This window comes from Microtus oregoni, unplaced genomic scaffold, assembly GCF_018167655.1.
Source record: "Microtus oregoni isolate MIOR12 unplaced genomic scaffold, Mior012 000013F_ref0000133, whole genome shotgun sequence".
Taxonomy (NCBI): domain Eukaryota; kingdom Metazoa; phylum Chordata; class Mammalia; order Rodentia; family Cricetidae; genus Microtus; species Microtus oregoni.
The window spans coordinates 10,924,570-10,946,423 of NW_024543072.1; positions in this window are offsets into that span (position 1 = coordinate 10,924,570).

Below are 21,854 nucleotides of genomic sequence, written 5' to 3' on the forward strand. Positions count from 1 at the left end.
TGGGCAAGCAGGCCAGTGATCCTCCTCCTCTGCATCCCCAGTGCTTATATTACAAGCACCCACCACACCCGGCTTCTTACATAGGTGCTGGAGATGAAACTCAGGTCTAAACCATATTTGTGATTTCCTTAGGCTGGAAAAGCAGAAGAAACACATGCTCATTAAGATGTTGGATTTTGTGAAAAACAAAAACAAGGTTTCTTTTCAGTTGAAGAATTTGAAGAACTTGACCTGCATAGACAAAAACAACAACAAAAAGTTTAATCCACCCGAGGTCAACTGACCTTTCCATGGCTCTGCTTTCTCCTTTGGAAAAAGACAGCCACACCTTTGTGTTATGATTGTTATGAAAGCTAAACTAAATGCTAATGAAACAATGCCTGCCTGTGCTTGGCAGCATGTGATATCAGTACTCATGTATTATAACCCTTTCAGAAGAATTAAAAAACAAAAATGAAACTTTAATGCTAAACAGTTAAAAAAAAAAGGTTTAAAAGGCATTTTATTGTCCTGGTAATTTTTTTTTAATTGAGACAGGGTTTCTCTGTAGTAATTTTTTTTCTTTCTTTTTTTCTTTTTGGAGCCTGTCCTGGAACTAGCTCTTGTAGACCAGGCTGGCCTCAAACTCACAGAGATCCGCCTGCCTCTGCCTTCTGAGTGCTGGGATTAAAGGCGTGCACCACCACCTCCCAGCTTCCTGGTGACTTCTATTTCAGTGCTTTAAAGCAATGCTCATCCAGTTCCTTAACAGTGCACCACACTGCCTTGGACAGCCTCTCCTTGTCATACTTTAATCAGTCCTGCTCAGCCATGGGTATGTCAGTATAAATGCTCCAGCATTTTTATTGGGTGACAGTGCTGACTGAGATGATAGTGGTGCTAACAATGATGGCAGTGTCTCTTCTAAGCTAAAAGCGGGAGGCTCAGCATCCAGACATCTGATCACAATCTCACAGAGAGACAGGGCATTTGCAGGCTCAGTGATGACTCATCAACAGGAGTGAGGTCAGCAATGAACTTAACAAATGATTAGTAAAATTTTTAACTGGTCTCTCTCTATGACTGTGCCTGGGGATGAGGAAGATCGCATAGACAGGACATGGAAGTGTGCTAAGGATAGAGATACCGCACCAGATCTCACCAGAGAAGCCCTTCTGAGAGGCTCTTCGATGTTCGGAGCAGGAAACCCTTTCTGCAGCTCCATCTGCATCAACCTTCTGATGAGGACTTCTTGACCATGTGACGACTGTTCAGATGATCAAACATTTGTGTTGAGTTCCTGACTAAAATTCTCTTGAGAATTCAATTGACCTGATATAGATACCAACTTTAATTGACTCTGGACCTCTTACAGAAATCAATCCCCAAGCTTGGTAAACTGAGGCAAGAGATGGGGCTGTGGGGATCCTACAGAGACATTGCTGAGTGGAAAGACAGGCTGGAGGGACAGGCATTTCCCATGAAAATTGTTCTTGGCTCAGCCTCAGCTCTTGAAATTAGAACATGAAAAGATGGGACCAGATGATTGACACAATTGGGGATGTCCCAAGAGAGCCTGAATCATAAGAAACACTTGTTCCCCATCTTTTTTTATCCTATTGTGTCCTTTATTTATAAGAACGTACCCCATATGTTCTTTTAGGCACCCTACAAATAGAAGTTTATTTAGGTTAAGAAAGGAAGAAAGGAAAAGAGAAAGAAAGAAAGAAAGAAAGAAAAAAAGAAAGAAAGAAAGAATTTCATCATATCAAAAGTGTAGATGTTCCAGAGCAAGTAAAACTGTCTATCTGGATATTTCTTCATCTTGTTTGCCAACAATGACCCTTTTCCACAGAAGGGGTTGAGGGTCATGATTTTGAACCATCCAACTCGTGGGTCCTAAGATGGCCTTTTCCTCCCTCCAGGTTGTTCAGCAACTCCCAGAATATGGAGTCCTGGTTCACCGAGTGTTCCCAGAGAAGAAGAGACCAGATGGGGAAATGGCCTTGGGGGTCTGTGCCAAAGGTATCACAGTCTACGAGGTGAAAAACAGGCGCAGAATCGCCACATCACGGTTTCCATGGAGAGAAACTGGGATGATTTCAACTCATGTGAGTGAACTCAGCTGATAGCCTCCCTCTCCTTTGATCTGTGGCCCTCTTCAGTGGCAGTGGCTACATGGATCCATCTTGGCATATTCATATACAGCCTACCATCCCTTAGCCTGTATTCTGATACATTGTACATTGACATATTTGGGAGGACCAAATACTTCAGGGGGTGGGGTCAGGGTAATCCACAGGAAACCCCCCTTTTTTCATGTTCTATTGCTAGCTTTCTAACAAGACTCCATAAATAGCCCATAGCCTAAAATGCTACATTTTCCTCCACGCCTTCTCCATAACCTTCTGTCTGAGCCCATCTGCGGCCAAAGCAAGGACAACTGGGATCCAGAGGAACAGAACAGAGTAAAGGTTCAGTAGTGTCTGCCAGGCTTTGAAACATCTGCCTACGGATTGTGTCTCCTCTGCATATACAGGCGCCTGGTGTGTCTTGGGTGGACTGCAGGTCCCCTGGCAACAATGTCGAATGACCATTGAAAAATTAAAATGTGTAAACCCCCCCTGAACAGCCAACTCGCTGTATTTCAAATCATATTAAAAGCCCTTTTCCTATCCAGTTCCCCAATTAGTTTCTATCAGCTTGGCACTGGGACCTGGTAGCTGACTATCCCTGCCTGTCCCAGGGTTGTCCAGGCCAGTATTTATGTTTTACTGAAGATTTATCTTAATACAAAGTTCTTTGCCTTTTGGCTCATACACTTTTTAGTCTTTTTCTACTTACTTTTATCCTATTGTTTAAATTTTCTACTAGTTAGATCATTATTTTTATTATCTGACATTAGCATTTCCTTGGTAAAATAGTTGCTTTTATTCAATTTTTGAATGTTTCTTTTATGGATTTTATCTTGATTTTTGAAATTAACATTGTCAATGTATGATATGTAATAGAATCATCTATACTAAATGCAGTAGTAATTTTGAAATTTGAAAAATTTTGAATTTATGAAGTTCAACAGTCCCCATAAATTTATTTATACACACACACACACACACACACACGCACACGCACACACACACAACTATATATTTAATTTTAGAGGTATTTGTTTTCTCATTTCCAGGCCAAAAAATAAAAATAAACAAAATAAAAATAATCTGGGAAGCCATCAAGTTCACAAACTCAAAACAATTGTCTATGTAGGATCCCCAGACCCTGATGCTCCACTTTGCCCTTGGCATGATGGATGTCTTGCTGGGAAATCACCCCGTGCAGTAATTCACCAGCTGCTCTGACCAGTTAAGCATCTTCCACAGAAAACGACTCCTAGATTCTTTGTGCTTCTGCGAGTAGTGAACAAGCTCCGAGGACCCTGAGATCTGTTTAGGAAGCTAGCTTCCGGTTTTGTTTGCTAATAGCTGGAGCCAAGATACTTCAATCACACCTCATTCTTCTTTTCCCCCTGCAGGGAAGCAGCCCTGGAATAAGGATGCTGTTTTCAAGGAGTGCAATCCCTGGCTACCTTGGCTTCTGTGTATACTTGATTATTCAATCAAAAACCATTCTATCTAGAACAAGGAGCCTAATGGTGCTGTTAACGCTGGGGTTTTCAAGCATTAGTTCTAATATATGGAGATAAATGCTTGGAACATAACAAACTATACAGGACTGCACATGGCCCCCTTTAAGCAAAAGATACAAAATGGCAAATAGAAGTTACCTCATGGAAGGGAATGTTGTTTAGAATAAGAAAATGAACCTCAGAATTTGAATATTTTTAAAAATGAGTGAGAGGACATTCTTTTCAAACAGTGCAAATGCCAGAGAACCACTCGGTTCATGAACTTCCTGGTAAAGCTTGTAACTCTCTCTTTTCAGATTTAGGGTGGCGTATTCTTTTCTTATTTTTTCACATGACAGCATTTTATAATGTCATTTTATCTAGAGAGAATAGAAATACAGTTTAGCATATCTTTAAGTATGGCTGCAGTAGACTAGGTAGAGCAGGCAGTTTGCACAGAGAAACACTTGCTCCTTGTGGGTTGTTACATGTTGCTGTGCTGCAGATGCAGGGATTGTTTGTGTGTTGGGCAGGGGTGGTGTCCTGGAGATGATGCTAAAGCTGAATACTTGGTAGGCTGGTGTTCTTCCCCTGAACTGGATCCCAGTCCCAAGTGCTAGCAATCTAACAATAGCATCTTACTTGACTCCTAGTATGTGGCCTGACTGGGTGTTTTTGAGAGCTGAATTTTAGTTCTCAATCTCTGTTGACTGTGAAAGTCTGCCTCGGTGCGGCCACTGGCTCTGTACATTTCTGCCCCGCTCCTAAGAGCTCAATATCATAGCACGTGGTTAGTTTCAAGTGTTCGCTGGTCCTTGCTCTAAGACCTGAGTGTTTTGGCCTGATGGGAGTGCATTCTGAGATGCCTGACGACAAAGTAGCCTTTGTAAAAGAAAACTGCAAGTGGCATAAAGACAGATGACACCGGCTCTAAAGCTGCTTCCAATTATTTCATTCTGATTTTCTTTAGAGGGGTCTGCTCCCAAAGTGCCCAGCACTGCCCAGTGGGAGGGTCAAATTAGGAAGGAGAGTGTGCTTCTCCTTTCACTACTTACAAAATGTAATACTTATAAAATACTTATAAAAATATAAATAAATGCAGAAGTTTTATTCTGGCTCAGAGTCACATATGGCTGCTTAGAGCTAGTGGTGAGGTAGCCCAGTCTGGCAGGAGAACTGGGTGGGATAAAACCACTTACATCATGGCCGGAGAGCAAATAAGTCAAGAGAGACTAGGGGAGGGGTCCTAGTATCATCTTCAAGTGCACGCCCTAATGACCTAACTTCCTTCTACGTGGCTCCACCTCCTAAAGACCCACCTCCCAATTGTGCCCCTCTGGGGACCAAGCTATTACTTAGCAATGCACCTTCGATGGCTGTTTAAGATCCTGATCAGAGCAGAGGAGAGGTCGAAGGAGAAAGGAGGGTCAATGGTCTTAACCAACTATGGTGGAAACTTGTTATTTTCCGACATTACCAGAACGTGTATGCACGTAGCCAGGGCTGCTCCCAGGAAGCGTGTGACCAGGGGAGGGTGCTGGAGCTTCAGGTTCATGAGCATCTGCCCGTGTCTAGAAGGATGCAATTGCAAAGATCTAGGGAAACAAACAGGGGAGCGAGCAAATGTACTGTGAATAAAGAAACAGTAGCAGCAAAACTTATTGGTTTAAACTGCTCCTGCATGGGAAAGGGATGCTAGGAAATAAATATGGTGTTGGGAAAACACCTAGACTGTGTGCGCTACAACCACAGCGGGCTTAAGAGATTTCCAGGTTTGTGCTAAAAGACCTGAAGTTGGAGTTATAAACCTTTATTGTGTCCTTATTCTAGGAGCAGCTTGCCCTGGGGCAAGTTAGCTGTGGTTATGAATTCCATGAAGAGAGGTTTTTCAGGGTGATGGCAAGCAGACATAAATCCCATCCCCCCACTGTCAAGGGCATCATCAGCCTTACGCCCAGAAATAGAGTGGGCACTTCCCTTTTTCTCAGATCCCTTCAGATTAGTTCCATTTTGCTGCTGTGATAAAACACCACAGCCAAGAGTAATTTATAAAAGAAAAAGGTCATTTGGGCTTAGAGGTTCCAGAGGGAAAATCTCTGAGGTCAAGGAAAGCATGCCTTGTGGTAGGAGCAGGAAGTGGGGTGGTCATGTCTTCATCCACATGCAGGAAGCAGCTGAGAGGGAACAGGAAGTGGGAATAAAGCTGTGAAACTCCAAAGTCCATCTCCAGTAATGCACTTTCTCCAGCAAGGCTTCACCTTCTAAAGGTTCCATAAATCCCCCCGAACAGCAGTGCCAATGGGGAGACCATGTGCACAAACGCACACGACTCTGGGATGCGTGTTGGTGTGTGTCTCCCTTTTCAGATTCATTTGAGGATTGTTATTAGATTTTATTTTTATTTCATTTGATTCATTGATTGAGACAGGGTTTCTTTATGTAGCCCTGGCTAAACTAAAGATCCACCTGCCTCTGCCTCTTGAGTTTTGGCAGTAGAGGAGTGTGGTACCACACCCAGCCTGTGGTGCATTCCGAGACCTCTAGATCTGTTTCTAGATTCCAGGATTTCTAGATTGTGTTTAGGGTAAAGGATAATGGTTTCTCATTCTGCAGACATGAAGACAAGATGTATAAATGCTCATGAAATTCTTAGCATCTCTGTGGGGCCTTTTGTCTTGGCTAGGATAGAAATTTTAAAAAGCGAACGTTTCTTACAGAAAATAAACACAGACCTCTCCTAGGCAGAGGAGTAAGAGACAAAGGCCCGCATTGCCATTCATGGAGAAGGCTTTCTGTTTTCGTGCCTTTTCCAGACAAGGGAGGAGGCTTCCAATGTGCATGCGCCACTTTGCACGCTGCTCAAAACACTTCAGTATTTTTGTTCTGTCTCTCCCTTGGGGAGCTTTCGCTATGCTAATGTAGTATAATGAGGCATAATGAAGATCCGGGTCAGTTCTCCGTCAGTTTCTTTGCTGCCTTGGTGGTGGCTGGGACTGACTTTCTCTGCTGGCTTATTACAGGGTAGCTGCCTGCTTGGTTTCTGCCGGCTCCCTGTCTTGTCAGAGCAGGAGGCTTGGAGCTTGTGCAGTAAAGACAATGGGGTGCTTGCTGGCCACTTCATAGGGCTTGTGAAGACCGCCTGTCCGTGGACTCAACTCATCTTCTTTCCGCCCAGCACACAAAATAGAGGGATTTTGTTTCCATTGTCTAAGAAATTGGACCTGTGTCAGGCATTCCCTGCCCTGGACTTCCAGAACTATGTTGACAATGAACTGAGGAGCTGAACGTTTATTGCTAAACATACATGTACTTCAAGGGATGGGTGAGGGCGGTCATGGGTCTAACTCTGTGCTCGCTTCCTCCAGAGAAAAAAGCTCACCATCACCAGCAGCATCACCGGAAAAAAATATACCGTTGTCACCGATTCAGCCAAGACCTGTAAATATTTGCTGGGCCTCTGCTCCGCCCAGCACTCGTTTCATGCCCAGATGGACTCCGAGCAGCCACCGCGTCTTTCAAGCGGTGAGTGTATACGGTATTAGTAACACACAAGCAGACAGCTTGCTCGTTCATAAAATAATTGGTATGAAAAGATATAGTTGACCCCCAAAGGGCTAAAAAGTCTAAAATCATCACCAACAATGGCAGGAACACAATAAAAACGAAGTTTAGATTTATAGATTTTATTCTCAGAATTGACAAAAGTGAAAATAACATTAGGAGGACAAATTAATACTGTCTTCCTGGAACTCAACTGGAAACTCTGTCTCCTCCCTCTCCCCTCCCTTTCTTCCCTTTCACTTTCCCTTCCGTCTATCCATCTAACTTTGTAAAAACTGAAAGGAGCTCTCCATCCCTTTGAATTCACAGTTTTACTGTAGACCTTTATCCTGAGGTAAGGAATACAGAAGCTGATGGCAGTGGAACTGTCCGTGGTACAGGGCTGAGTGAGGAAGGACAAGAGAGAAGACCGGAGTGCAATAGTGATGGACAGCTCCACCCTTCAGTCTGGGGTGCTGAGTGAGGAAGGACAAGAGACCAAGTGCAGTATTGTGATGGACAGCTCCACCCTTCAGTGGGGGGTAGGACCCCAGCCAGGGGTAATATAGAGCAGTTAAATAGTTGCAGGCGCAACCTAGAAATTAAACCTGTCATCTTGCTTAAGTTGGTGATTTATGTTTAAATTTGAATGGCTCGTTTATGCATATTCATGTGGTTAATGTTCACATGTTACAAAACAAGAAATAATACAGAAATAAGCAAAGCCAAAATCTCTTTTAATTAAACTTTTTCATTTATTCTATAAATAGACCACAGTTTCTCCTCCTTTCTCTCCTCCTGCTCCCTCCTGCTCCCTTCCATTTACTCCTACCTATCCGCTCCTCCTCCATCTTTATTCAGGGACAGGCATCCAACAGGAGTCAACAAAACATGGCACACAAGTTGGGGCAGGGCCAAGCTCCTCCCCCGGTACCAAGGCTGGGCAAGGTAACCCAGAATGGGAATAGGTTCCCAAAATTCAGCTCAAGAACCAGGGACAGGTTCTGATCTAGTTTTAGGGGAATCCCAAGCTCTCTCTGGTCTCTGATGGCACATACATATATGTGGTAGACAGACACACATGCAAGCAACACACCCCCCGCCACACACACAGAAAAATTTCATTTATGACCACAACATACACATTGTCTTCTCAAGCAGCACTGGGTAAGTCAGTTTATGAGGCTAGAAGCTGCATTGCTGTGAGGGACAGTCCAGGGTGTAAAGTGAAGCCATGTGCTGGTGGCTAGGTAGTGGAGTTAAGCTTCCAGCACCCAGAGCCTATTTGTTTTATCACCCTGCTTCTGCCTTTTACCATGTGCCAAACATAGCCTCTAGTGGGTGAGACTTTGCTTCGAGTGCTGACCTTATCGTGGTTTCCTTTGGTGTCTAAGTGGATTTCTTCTCCGATTTGTGAAAGGGAACAGTTAGCTATAACGATGCACTGAGCTCCTCCGAGATGCTAGGGATGTGGAACCTCAGGAGCTGCCCTACCTCTATTGAACCAGAATCCACGTGTACAAAAAAACCCCTACATGATTTTAACACAAGTGCAAGGCAGTGAAGCCTTGGCTGCGGAAGTGGCCTGAAGAGCCCCTGAGAATCAGCCGAGTGCCACTTAGCAGCTGCGTGGCTCTGGGTAGCTCACAGCCCCTCTCTCGTGAGAACACACTGAGTATCTCAGGTCTGTGCTGGACTCCAGCAGGGCAGCATCACATTTCGAGCTCCCTGCCCCATGCTCAGTGTGCTGTGACCATGGTGACAGCAGCTTCTACCTATGGGTTTTGCTTCTGTTCCAGCCAGTACACACAGAAGTCTCGACACTGGGCTTTAGGGTCCAGTGCATGGTCTGCGTGAACTGGAAAACAGGATCTGAGTTTTCAGAAATAGAAGCAAACACAGAGATTGAGAGTAACTCACGGTCTGTAGCAGAGCAAACCAGTGAATGTGTCTTTGAAACCATGGACTGCTGGTTTCAGAAGATTTCCAGGGCTCTAGCGATGATCAACGCAAACTCATTGTACCTGACTTTCCCGCTAGCACTGAGAAACTGTACTTGAAACGCCACCAATACTGTTCTTATGGCCTGATTTCAGTGACTGTAAAATATTTATATAGACGCTTTGAACTCACTTGTGAAATTGGTCCTTCCAGGCCTATTTTGCTCCTTATATGCTGTTTTCTCAAACGTCAAATTCTGTTGTCTTAGTACTTTCCAGGACTCTAACATTTTATTTGTACTAAAAGGACTCACATAACCAATCCCCTCTTGCCTTTTAAGAATCTCTGTGTGAAACTCTCTGCAGATACCATTCTCCACCCACCCCCATGTGTGTATTGTGTGTGTGTTGTGCCTGCACATGTGTGTACATACATGTGGAAGCCAGAGGACAAGCTCCCAGGCATCTTTCCTCAGGAACTGTCTACCTTGTTTGCTGAAACAGGCTCTCCCACTGACTACCTGGGGCTGCTGATTGGGTAAAGTTGTCTGGCCAGGGAGCTCCAGGGATCTGTTTCTCTCCCCCCCCCCCCCCCCCCAGCCCTTGCACAGGGATGGCAAACACATACCTCTGTGCCTGTCTTTTCTCTGTTAGTTCTGAGGCTCAGACTCAGGTCCTGGAGCTTGCAGGACTGGGCAATCTCTCCAGACCCCGGACATCACTTTCAATGCTGCATGGAGGGGAGAACTCCCTACCTCTCCCAGTCCCCAGACTCGTTTCTATGACATGTCTCCCCATCCCCTTTCCTTGACATGATCTTTATCCTGTGCAAATGGAATCATCTATCACTCATCCAGTAAACCGGAACCTAGACTAACAACTTCCTTTCCTACCTCACCGGGGTACTACAGTGTACTCTTGGAAAGGCATCTGCCTGAGATTCGCATCCTGTTGACTGCCTTCCAGCCTTTGGAGTGTTTTTTCAGATGGACCGGTCCAGTCATGTTCTCCCCGCTAAAGCTTGTTCACAGTTCCACACTGACAGCAGAGACAAACCCCTAATTCTGAGGAAACTCTTCCCAGTCTGGCCCCAGCCTTGACGTCTTTCTTGTCCTGATACTTCCCTTTTCTTTCCAACTGTCCTGCATGCCAGGATAATGGCTGCGGAAAACCACATCCCAGTCTTCTGTGTCTTGGTGCTCTGTGGCTATGATGGGTAATATTAACCATCATCTTGACAGGATCTAGAAATACCTAGGTGACAAGCCTCCAGGCATAGCCATGACAGAATACTGAGATCAGGTTCAGCGAGTGCAGAGATTCTCTTTAACTACAGATAGCACCATTTCCATGGCCAGAAAGAAAGCTGAGCATCCACAATCCTTGCTCTCTGCTTTTTGCTTGTGGAAGCAATGTGATGGGAAGCCTCATACTTCTGCCGCCACACCTTCCCCACCATGATAGACTTCCCCTTGGACTATGAGATGAAATAAAGCTTTCTCCACTTAGGTGTTTTGGTCAGGTATTTGGTCACAGAAAAGAGGAAAATAACGACAATACAGCGGCCTCCACTGTGGTGCTTTTCCTAACCCTCCTGGGGTCAGGCTACCAAGATAAGTTCGCTTCTCCTAGAGTAAATTAGAGGTAGCTCTTCCCAGATGATTCCTGAAGGCGGGTGGAGTGGATCACTGCCTCCATTTGCAGTCCTCTGTCCTTTTACCTGTGACGTTGCTATATTCAGTTGTGCTTACACCTGGGATAGATGAGGAATTTCTTGAAGGTAGTGACAGTATCGCACAGCCTTCCCAGGTCCAGTATGTAAAAGAGGTGTGACAAATAAGAAGTGATATACACATGCTTTTTACTGTATGTATTTATTAATTAACTGATCAATTTAGAGACGGTCTTGCTGTGTAGTCCAGAGTAGCCTTAAATTCATGATCTTCCAGCCTTAGCCTTTCAGGTGCTGGATTATAGGCTACAGAGTCTGTCTTTAATACCTATTTCTTGGATGGATGGATGGATGGATGGATGGACAGATGGGTGGACAGACAGATGGGTGGACAAATGGATGCATGGATAGATGGACTGACGGATGGATGGGTGGACAGATGGATGGAGGGATGATTTGTATGGAAATAAAATGATTACGATTTTTCAATATCGTAAATGCGACTGTAAAACATTACTTGAAAAATATTTTTTTTTTTCTGGCTTCCATGTCACTTCTTAACCTCAGAAGTATAACTTTGGGTAATAAGCCAGGGGAATTTTAAGGCCTCTCTGTGTCTCTGTCATTCTAGAATGCTGGATCTCCTTGCCAGTCTGATGTTATTTATTTTTATTTTTCATTCTCGAAGAGTAGATGCCCTTGTATTTTGTGTATTCATTTGACAGGTAAAAATGATCTTTCACTGTGGCTTTGTTTTGCTTCTTTGACGGGTGAAAAGTTGAACATTTTCCAAATGTCTCTTAGTCATTCTCCCGTGAATTGTCTCAACATGCACTTTATTTCATAGTTATATTTGGATCCCTAGAGAGAAATAAAACCACCAGCTCCTACAAGTGCACAGTTCCGGGATCGAATCAGGCAAAATCAGTCATCACTACCCAGTGGGCTGAAATCTTTTCTCAGTCCTTCTTGTGGACACGTCCTGGGTTGTGGGACGTGCTTGGCCCTTCTCTGAACCCATGCTTGCAGGACTGCTCTTGTGTCCTCCAGGGTCTCACTCAGTGACTTTTTCCTTGTGGCCTCAGCTCAGGATGCCTCTTGGGTATTTGGGATGCTATAACTAACTTGGACTTGACCTTTAGCATCCAGACAGAGTCAGACATTTCTCAGTTACTTTACTGGTATCACAATTAGGACAGACATTGCCCTCTTAGCATGCCAGCATCTTCGGGACATCCGTGGCAACCCTTCCTTCTAATCCTGGGAGACCAGCACGCCTGGCTCTCCCGCCTACCTGTTGGTATACTTGTACAGCACCATGGAGTGTGGGCCTGCTGGCCCTGCTGCTCCTGCTCCTGCTGACTCTGTCTCCTTGCTTTCTGGTCTCTGTTCTGTGCTGGAACATGCCTGGTGACATTGGTGTCCTGCTCTGCCTGAAGAATCAGGCATGTGGGGCCTTCACTTCTCTGCTCCCTTCTGTGAGTCCCTTTCCCTAGGGAACAGCTGCTTCCTAGAATGCCGGTCTCTGTGCAGTCCGCTTCAAACCACTGAGCCTCTCTGGGCTAAGACTAGCCTCCCCATCCCTGCCTAGAAAATCCCTGTCAGGTGTTAGTAAGTTCAAGGACACTTCCTTCAGGACTTGGTAGGCTGGGAGTTCTTAGGTGAATCTATGGTGCTGTTTTCTGTGGCTCAGTGTCTGTACCACGTGCACTATCCAGTGTGGAGCGTGGAGCCAGTGGACTAAGTGTGAAACCTGCTCTCTTACTAACCAACCTTTGGACCAGAAAAAGCTATCTATCCTCAGATTTTCTTATCTGTAAAATGGGTACACTATCCACCCCAGAGAGTTCTGGTGGGGACTGTGTGAGACAGTGGAAGTGACGATGCTTGCCACTGATTGTCACACAGGACACGTTTAGTCAGAAGTCGCTACTGGTATTACCTTCTTCCTGGAAGGCCCACGCTCTGGAGTAAGACTATAAAATCTATGCAGAAGCTACAGGACATATTCAGATGACTAACATCCCTCCATCCTTTCTCGCTCACTCTAAGTAAGGAGCGATTCCACAGTCCCCATACTCACAGATTCTCAATGAGGAATTTGTTTTTCTAGTGGCTAACAGCCCTGGCAACACACCAGAAAGAGAAAGAACCAGAGAAAAAGAACCAGACAGAGAAAGTCTGCTTATGTAGTTAAACGTTCCTCACCCTGTCCTTGCAGGGGTGTTTTATTGAGCATTCATATGCATGGTAACACAGATATAAGCACTTCTCCCTCCGATAACTATGTCACACCTCACACATCACATGTATACAAAGATAACTGAACACCGTGCATATGACACACATTCCTATGTACACCTCCACTCACACGCACACGCAGATACCACGTACTTACATATACATGAACACTATACGTATACAACAAAAGAAGGAGGGGGCATGGATACTGAGTATGTGGATGCTGTTATATACTTTCCTTCCTGGTTTCAGTAGGGAGCGAGTGACCAAAAAATAGTCAACATTTTCCTTTCTCCAAATATAAATGCAAGCTAGGTGTGGTGGCTTGTTCCTGTAATCCCAGCACTTGGGAAGTGGAGGTGGAGGGATCAGGAGTTCAAGTTTGCCATGATGATAAAAAGAGTTCCGGGCTAGCCTGGACTACAGGAGACCCTATCTCAACAATGAAATAACAAAATGAGCACGTAAAACCCCCGCAGCAGTGCGATAGATGCACTATTGCAATAGATGTTTTGAGCAAGGCCTTGCTGACTTAAGAGACCTTCTGATAAAAATCTCAAATTTCTATGAATAATGTAGACAGTAAAATGGGACATTCCTTGTCATCAGAGTCTTGTCACTGGAAACATCTACTAAACCAATATACAAAGGGGTAAAGGAACACATCTGAGTGGAGGGTCCACACTTTTAATGTGTGTTAATATATCTGGCAGGGGAAGCTTCCGTGGACTAATACAGCTGTGTAGCGATTAAAGATTATATTCCACAGGGCAGAGCCTGACTTGGGATCCCAGAGTCCTGTAACAAAGCACCTGGGATCCCAAGTCAGGCTTGCATTTCCAGTGCTAGGCACGAGAATTCCCCAAGCTCATGGGAGGCAGAATGGCAAGTCTCTCAGTGCGGAGAAAGAACTGGGAAGGAGAGCCAGGGTCAGGAGGGTATGGTTGTATCAAGACCAATGACTAAAACCAGTGTAATCCTGTGGGTATGCCTGTCTTTTTCTCTCCCAATTCAGATCAGGATAAGTTTGTACACATAGCCAACTTGAATTCCACACACCAGACACAGGCCAACCCTCTCACTTGGATTCAGAAACTGTCGTGTTCAGAAAACGAGCTGTGTGTACCCAGGTTGCAGGATGCCATGGGAGGCCAGCTGAGCACGTCTGTGGAGAACATGCAAGGCAGCAAGGAGATCAGGACAGAGGGGATCAAAAGCAGGTGGGTTTTGGTTTTCTTTAGAGCCAAGATTGCCAGGCGCATGGTGCAGCAGAATCGTCTGTACCTGAAGCATATTTAATGTCCATGGATTTGAATGCCAAGGGAACATGTATGTCCACTGGGTTGTTTTTAACTTGATCCAGAGATTGACTCTAGGCCACTATGGTGATTAAGCCGATTGCTGTCAGACCAGCTCTCACGCACATATCCTTCTCTTCCTATCTTCTGGTAGAGAAAGAGCTGAGTGGTTATGGGAAGACGAAGAAGGGAAAATTAGCAAATGCCAGTAATCACCTTTGGGCTATCATCATAAGCCAGGCACCACTCTGGGAGTTTGTTTCCCAACCCGTGCAGCAGTGTGAAGTTGGTTCTTTCCCATTATCTCTATTTTCCAGAAGGGAAACTGCAGGGTTAGGACTTACAGACAGCAGTCCATCCTGGAGACTGTCCTGGGAATCCTGAGTGCTGCTTCTTTCCAGGATGAAGGCTTGCCATTGCCATTCCAATGTGAAAGCAGGGAGCTCATAAATGCCGTGTTCACTGTAAAACAATGATCCGGGCACTTAAAAATAGCCTAGAACTTGGATTACACTTACAAGGCAAGTTACAGAAATAGCTCCGATTCCCAGGCTGTGTACTGAGGAGGGGGTGGGGTGGCAGGATCCGCTTTGGGGAGGGGGAAGACGAGTTATGCATCTGCTTCAGCAGGAGAGAATGGATGATTCATTTGAACTGAAATACATGCATATACACAGATAGCTCAAAGTGATGCTTAGAAAATTATTGCCCCGATTCTGCGGATGCAAATGTGCCTCGCTGTGCAGTACAAAATCAATAACGAAAAAGCAAAACTCATTCTGAGTTTCCATGGCAAACCACCCCAAGCACAGTGGCACAGCCCAGCAGCCATCTTGATATTCTGCTTCACCACTTCATGAGTTAGAAAAGGAGGTAGAACTCCACTTTTTGTGGTATTGAGGGCATCGCGACAGTCCTCAGCAGGTGCCCCCTGGAAGGAGGTGGCTGGGGTATGCTTCCTGCTGGTGCCCTCTCGCCCCTTTCTATGCAACCTCAGGAGGCCCTTTCCATATAGGGGCTCCATCAAGAGTTTCCGGTGTTCCTCTGGGCTCTGAGAATTGGGAAGAGCTTCCAACGGTCAAAACATACATCTCAGAGACAGCATGTCCTCACTTCTGCTGTCCCTCCCAGGTTCATACAAATTCAAAGGGACTAGAAATGGTAGAGAAAGAGCTGAGAGGTCATGGGAAGATGGAGAAGGGAAAATTAACAAATGCCGGTAATCACCTTTGGACTATCACCATAAGCCAGGCACCACTCTGGGAGCTTGTTTCCCAACCTGTGTCTCATCTCAATGTGTGAGTGTCAGTGGGTTTGTGGTGCTTTTTACCTGTCTCCCATTGGTTCACAGTATTTTATAGCACTGCTTTGTTTAGGAGCAGAAGCAGGACTGGGAAGTGTCAGCAGCCAGGGTGCTTGCTGCCATACCTAACAACCCAGGTTCTGTTCCTGGTACCCACACAGTGAAAGGAGGAAACCAACGCCTGAAGGCTGTCCTCTGACCTTTATACACACCGTAGCATGTGTGCATCCCCACAAACGAACACATGAATGTACATGTGTGTGCACGCACATGTAATTTAAAATGTAAAGACAAAGAGGAAATGTAGAAGTAACTATAGCCTTTTCAAGGCCATTGTACTAGCTCTCTGTTACTGTAGCGAAATACGTCAGGAATGAACTCAAAAAGAGGGAAGGTTCATTCTGGCTCACAGTTTCAGTCCATCATCAATTGACCAGGATGATTTTAGACCAGTTGTGGAGCAGCGCATCATGGCGGGAGTACGTGGTAAAATAAGCCTATTTGCTTCTGGCGGATGCAAAAAAAAGATAGCAAGAGGAAGGAACTGGGGCCATCTGTCTTGTTCTTCTAAAGACTTCTGTTAATGTTTGGATAGGAAGTATCTTTCAAAAAAATTTGTGCCGGGTGGTGGTGGCGCATACCTTTAATCCCAGCACTCGGGAGGCAGAGGCAGGAGGATCTCTTTGAGTTCAAGGCCAGCCTAGTCTACAAGAGCTAGTTCCAGGACAGAGTTCAAAGCTCCAAAGAAACCCTGTCTCGAACAAAAAAATCATATACTGAAGGCTTACCTCCTGCCTGGTGGCACTATTTTGGGAAATGCTGGAAACTCGAAGGTATGTGATTTAGCTAGAAGAAGTAGGTCACTGGGGACAGGTCCTTAGGAGTACAGTTGTCCACGTCTTGTCTGTCTCTCTCCATTTCCTGTCTGCATGAGGTGAGCAGCCTCCGCCACATGCTTCCACGATGCTCTCCTTTGCCCCATGGTGTTCAGCGCTGCCTAGGGCTGTGACTTGAAACCTTTACTGTAAGTCCGGATAAATTGCCCCTCCCATACGTTGCTTCTATCAGACATCACAGTAACATAGTCTGTCTAAGACAACCTCTTTCCAAGTCGTACCTCTGAAGGGTCTACTTTTCAATAGACCCACATCAGGAGCCCAAGCTTTGACTGCACCCGGGCACTGGAGGACACTTACTGAAATCCTAGCAACTGCTTAAGAAACGTCTCAACAGCATGGCAGCCACGAAAATGGAAGGGCTTAACAGTGTGGGAACTTTGCAGCATTGACTGTGAGCCTGCCTTCTATCAGGAAAGTGGGTTAGAGCCCTCCACCAAGCCTACTCCTTCTTTATATCATGTTTACCTCTGCATTGCTTTTTAAATGACCCATTTTCACAGTCCCTTAACAACTCATGTCAGGGGAGGTTACTGATGACCTTTAGGCAAAGTGGGAAATTTCAGGACTTGCCTGAGTCTGTGGCCATCTGAAATACAACAGGAACCCATGGCTTGGGGCAGGTGGGGTTCATGGCGATGAGGCTGGGAAGGAGTGAGCAAGGGAAGGGGGAGCATTAGTGCAGGGTGTACGTCATAGAAGAGCTACTGGGGATGACCAGGGTTCAGTTCCACCTGGTGTCTGAGCTCTTGCCCTGAACTCTAGGGGAGAAGGTCAGGATAGGTTCAAGGCCTAAGTAAAGCATAGGTACATTGGAGGTGCGGGAGTGTGTGTGACATCAGGCCTTAGTGGGCAGGTAGAATTTGTATTCAGTTAGACAGAGGGGAGGAAAGCCACGGGCAAGCCTGTCAGTCTAACTCAAGTAGCGTCTTCAGCATCTACTGCATGCCTGTCCTAGGTGTCCTGGATATGTGCTAAGAATCTGGTATTCACAGCGCAGACAGGGTCAATGCCTCCTGGTGCTCACAGGTAGGCAGAAATGAACAATCAGGATGTTGTAGGGAAGAGCAGGTCATGCCGATGGCCTGATGTGTAAGGCATGTAGGCCAGAGTGGGCAGCCTGTGGCACTGACCCTGAGGGGACCCTCCCATTGTGCCACTCACAGAAGCCGTTTCCACAGAGCTTCTGAACGCAGGGATGTTGGCCACCTTCCTTTCTTACTTATCTGAAGCCTTTGCTGACTGCCCAGCAGGAGGCTGGCTCCTCTGCACACGGGTTCCATTTAGAAAGCCCCTCCCTGGGCGTGCCCACCCTGGCGAGCTCATGCTTTCAACCTTCTGCTCTAAACACAGAGACTCCCCAGAATAGCAGTGCGCCAGTTGTATCCTCTGCTCTGAAGGCGGAATGTGGAAGTTTTCAGTAAATGGATTTTGAGATGCTGGCATTTTGAAAGAGGGGGAGGGAAGGAGAGAGAGAGAGAGAGAGGGAAGAGAGAGAGAAACACTCTTTAATTGTAGTAAAATACACAAAGCATAAAATGTATCATCATTACCATTTTATGCCTTCTGTTTTATTGTTTCTGTGCCAGTGGCATCGGCACATCCACATTGCTGTTGGGCATCCTTCACGGGGTCTTCATCGCCCCATGTGGAACCCGCTTCCCTCAGCACTCCCTCCCACCCAGCCTCACCCTGACACAGACAGCCCTTGGTACCCACAATCTACCTTCTGGCTGTGAGTGTGACTCCTCGAAGTTCCTCACACAATAACTGACTCACGCACCATTTGTCCTCGTGTGGCCAACAGTAGATGGGTTTTTAACAACTGAGAGCCAGTTCCTTAGGTGACCCAGATCACATGAGCCACAGAAACCCAGACCAGATAAGTCCTTGCTGTTCTTCGAAGGACACCTAGAGACACTGCCCAAGCCTCTCTCAGGTTCTCCCTGGATGTTGGGATTTTTCCTTCCCTTGAGCCTATATCTCTCCCTTTAATGGGCTTGGGAGGCTGATGGCCCATAAAACTTCTAGAGGGCAGGCCCATCTCTTACTCATATACCTTGCAAGACCAGGCCTGACATCTAGTTGGTTCTAATCAAATTTGGTTGGACTTGTCAAGGACCAGATGTAAACAGAGTAAATACAGAATGAGACCGCTCCCTGCTGGGAAAGAACGGTTTTGGTTTGTCCCTGCTCCCCCCACAAGCCCTGCCTTCCAAACCTGGGGGACCCTGAGAGGGTCTACGCGTGGCTACCTGTATCTGCTGCAGTCCAATTGTCTAATCCGCATGGTAAGGGCAGCCTCCCTGGTGTTCAGGACAGGCTGAGTGACACTGATCTGGTGGTTGACTGTCCAGGAAGCCCAATGCTGGCTGTTTCCAGAGCTCTGAGTGCGCACGCGCATGTACACACACACACACACACACACACACACACTGGCATCTGCTCTTAAATTCTGCACTCTGCTTCTTTCTGAGTGTGTTCTTGAGGTGGCCCTATTGGAATAATATATGTACTAGTCTGTTTTCTGTTGCTATAAAAATGATGTACAAGGCTGGGTACCTTAAAAGAAGAAAGGGGTTTAGAGAGCTTGCCTCTGCTCTAGCCCATAGCAGATGGTTTTACGAGAATGCGTGTTAGACTCAGTGGAAGGACAGGGCCAGGGGCCAGGCTAGTCTTGCCCTTTTAAAACAACTCTGTGTCAGAGAACTAACTGGGGTCCCATAGGAACTAATTAATCCCTTCCAAAGAGGATATACCCAGTGATGTAATCATATCCCACTAGGCCCCTCTTTTTAAAAATCCAGTCACCTCCCAGTAGCATCTCCCCACCTACCCCGAAGGACCAAACTTTCAACAGCTGAACCCATGAACCCTGGGGAGGAAACGACATCCGAACCATGCCAGTACACATTTAGTCAGCTGAACGCCTGCTCAAAAACTCCCGGGTACCAAGGCGGCCTCCAACTCACTCCTCCTGATAGATGCGTGAGTATGCTGTCCTCAAGGAACACAGCGTAAGTGGGGTTGCCTAACCCTTCTAGGGACTTTTAACGGAAAGCAAGAGCAAACAATAAACCACTAGGAGAGTCACCACAGCTCTGTACGGCTACTGCTAGAGTTTGGTGACTTCATGAGCCTGGAAAATTGGAAGATCTCTTATTTTATGACTGAGGAAATGGGTTCTGCAGCTGTTGCATAACAAGCTCAGATGGACAGTGGAGGTCCAGGTGAGGTCTGGGTGACCATGATGAGCCCTCTGGGACAGCGACCCTAATGACATTCCTGATTGTTTTGTACTGCTCATGAGGCCAGCTGTGGTGTAGCTGGTCTAAGGGTCTACTGGATTGTTTGGCACAAGGCTGTCTTCTTCAAGCCACACTCACAAATGGCCAAGGTGGGCCCTTCTAGGAGCTCCCGGTCTTACCTTTCCATCTTTCCCCTCAGCCCTTGCATTGGCCGAGAGCAACTGAACAGCATCAGTTCGATTCAGAAGCCAAGTCAGCCTCTCTCTGGGACAACTGTCCAGAATATGTGCACAGGTACAGACTGAACCCTAGCCAGGTGTGGGAAGGGTGGCTGTTGCCAAACCTTTACCACCTCTTTAGTTTGTTTCCCAAAGAAAGCTCACCATCGTCTTGCTTTACAAATTCTTCTCAAAACTTTTCAGAACTGAGAAGGCCTCTCCTAGGTTAACATCTGAATCCAAAGGGGAGAGTTTTGGGGAGGTGGTTTCCAAAACTGTGGTTGCATATGAGGAATATCACCTCTACTGCTTCTCATGGACTCCCATTATCTCCCAGTGCTCCCCAGAAAGCATCCATAGGGACATAGGGAGGGCAGTATGTTTATCTCCTCAAGTTCAGTCGAAAGCAAAGACAGAGATGCTGTAACTAAGAAGACTACTGATACTTAAAGGATGTTAAACCAGAAGCCACATCTGGATGCCGGCACAGCTCTCTACGATTAACTAAACAGTCTGCCTGCCAGACTCAAGCATGGTCCCTGGGGAGGAAAGACATGAATTGCTTGTGGTGGTCGGCCACCAGTGGGAGATTTTCCCACTGGACCTGCGACAGAAATTGTGTTGTAGTCCAAGACTCCGGCTTTCTAGAAACAGCATTAGGGTTCTGCTTTGGGTCTCCTCTAGTCATAAGTTTGGAAAGTACACCAGGACTAGCAAGCTGGCCCATCAGTCCCTACACTTTGGTGACTGGATGGCTCAGCAGTTAAGAGCACTGCCTGCTCTTCCAAAGGTACTGAGTTCAATTCCCAGCAACTACATGGTGGCTCATAACCATCTGTAATGAGATCTTGTGCCCTCTTGAGGAAAGGACCTGGCCAGTTGTCCTCATCAACGTAGACCATGAAACCCAATATGGACAGTTTCAACGGAACGGCCATATACTGGCTGCCCATGCATGCTTCAGCATTGCCAGGGCATAAATTTCATTCATTTTCATTTCAGAGACCCATATTATCTTTCCGTTATTAGAACAAATTTCTGAAAGAAGTCAGTTTAAAAAGAGGAAAGGTGGGAAGGCAGAGGCAGTTTATCTCTGTGAGTTGAGGCAAGCCTCGTTATATATCAAGTTCTGACCTAGCAGGGCTATGTAATAAGATTCTGCCCTTAAACACAATAAAAGAAAGAAAACATTTGTTTTTACCCATGACTTCAGAGGTATCAGTCCAGGTTGTTGGACCCTATGGCTTTGTGCCTGTGATGGCAGAGCGCATCATAGTGGGAGTGGGTGATGGAGAGGCCTGTTCACTGATGAGAGTCGGGAAGCAGAGAGACAAGAGGGACAAAGAGACTGCTATTGAGTATCCTTTTCAAGAACCATCCATGCGAATATCTACAGACATTTAAGGCACCCTCTCTTAAAGGTTGTATTACCTCCAGACCTCCAGTAGCGACACACAGTGGCAACAAAGCTTTCAACTCATGGTCCATTGGGGGACATTCGAGATTCAAGCTATTGCAAGACTCATGGGGAAGACTTTGCTGTCTCATCTTTGTGTTTCAGTTCCAGTTGTCACTGACAGGAAGTACAGCCCCCACTTACACTTTATCTTGTCTCAAGATGAGCGCAGGAAAAAGGTTAGGTGAGCGTGGTGGCTCATGCTTACAATCCAAGTGCAGGGTGATCAAGAGTTTGAAGCCAGTGTTCGGTGCATAATAAGTTGGAGGTCAGCCTGAGAAACAGAGAGATCATGTCTAAAAAATAGCAAGAACTAGAGGTTTAGCGAAGTGACAGGACATTTGCCTCACATGTTCAAAGTCCTAGGTTCCATCTCTAACACCAATGCGGAAGGCTAAGGTAAATCATCAGAAAATGGACACCATCAGCCATCCTGCCACA